Below are 1,863 nucleotides of genomic sequence, written 5' to 3' on the forward strand. Positions count from 1 at the left end.
GACCAAAGTCATATTAGTCATATAAACCCCCCGGGAGAATGCATACTCCGGCCCCAAGATCTAGTAACGCCCTAGACATTTGAAAATCGCCTTCTTGAATATTAATTAAGGGCGTTCCCGGATCCTTTTAAAACCCCCCGGAGGAAGACCCCTTTTAAAACCGCACTTACCCGCTCAGTTAAATCCACTCGTTTAGGCACTTTTTGTTGCATCTTTTGAGTGCATAGATCTTTTAAAAACTTAGCATACGCGGGCACTTGTTTTATTGCCTCAAGTAAAGGTAAATTTACCTTTACTTGCTTAAAAACTTCCCACATCTCTTCTTTTTGAGGACCCCTTCTAGAAATGATGTTTTTCTTACCCGGGTCGAGTAAAGTCGAGGGAAATGGGACCGCAATTGGTTCCACTTCCTTATTTTTATCATTTATATTTGAAGTTTGACCCGGATTTTGTAACGGTTTTTCAAAAGTGACATGTTTAGTGGGTTTATGTGTTACAATTTCATCTTCACTTTCATTACCCGTAATATCCTCAGCTTCCCCATCAACCACACCGAGTGATAAATCCTTTTTGTATTCTTTACCACTTCTTAAATCACTAACGTGGTTAATAGGAACATTGCGAGAAGAGTTATGAGAAGGATTTACCTTTGTGTCGCTTGGAAATTGACCCATATTCTTCTTCAAGTCCGACACTTCAGTTGCGAGTTGACCCATTTGTGTTGTCAATGATTTGATGACCTTATCTCTAACTTCATCTTTTTGCATTCTCACTTCATCAAGTTGATTTCTTCGTTGCATGTCTTGTTGCATCAACTTCAACATGTCCATAACCTCATTTCCACTCGATGAATTTTGACCCGTTGACCCGCTTTGACAGCTACCCCCTTGACCTTGAAACCCTAGATTGTTCCCCACATGAAAATTACCTTGGTTATTGTATTGTTGGCGAGGAACATAATTGCCTTGATTTCCTTGAAAATTTGGGTTAGATTGAGTAGCCGGGTTTCCATATGAAAAATTCGGGTGATTTCTCAACCCGGGGTGGTAGGTGTTGGAGTTCATGTTGTAATTCCTACCACCTCCCCCTTGAAGTGCATTCACCTTTTCCACAGGTGCGTGACCTACCGTACATACCTATGAATCATGACCCAACTCGTTACAATTTGTACAAACATCAATTACTTGATAAGTGGTTTGTACATTTCCTTCTTCCATGGCTTGCACTTGCGGTCAACCAACCGCCGGTCTTGCTCTTCGTCCGGTTTGGGCCTTTCTCTTTGAGGTAACCGCCATTTGTTCCAAATATTCCCAATCATGTTGTTCATAATTGGTACCAAATGTACCATTCGTGATCGACCTCAAATCCCGTTCATCCTCCATACTCAACCCTTCATGAAACGCATTCAACAATTCCCATAAAGCAATACCGTGATAAGGACAATTCTTGATCATCTTGTTAAACCTCTCGAATGCTTCATGAAACATTTCCCCCGTTTGTTGTTGGAAGGTTCTCAAACTTCTTCTCGCATCATTGGTCTTTTGGGCCGTGTAAAATTCTTCTAAAAATCATTGTTGCATCTCGGCCCAAGTATAAATAGACGTGGAAGGCAAAGTGTAAAACCATCTCCTTGCCTTGTCTTTCAATGAAAACTGAAATAGAACAAACTTAACATCATCCGATGTAAAACCTTGACCCCCAATTGTGTTGCAAATGGAGTCATATGCCTCCAAGTGGAAGTATGGTTCATCCGTTGCTAGACCTTTATTCTTCGAAAGACTTTGAAAGGAATTGGTTCTTACTTCAAATGTCCTCCCTTGATGATTGAGAGGGATAACCACCGGAGACGGATTATTAGTAATT

The sequence above is a fragment of the Bidens hawaiensis genome, unplaced genomic scaffold (assembly GCF_021521415.1).
Source record: "Bidens hawaiensis isolate Kalapana, Puna unplaced genomic scaffold, B.hawaiensis_p1.1 tig00020798_1, whole genome shotgun sequence".
NCBI classification, from domain to species: Eukaryota; Viridiplantae; Streptophyta; class Magnoliopsida; order Asterales; family Asteraceae; genus Bidens; species Bidens hawaiensis.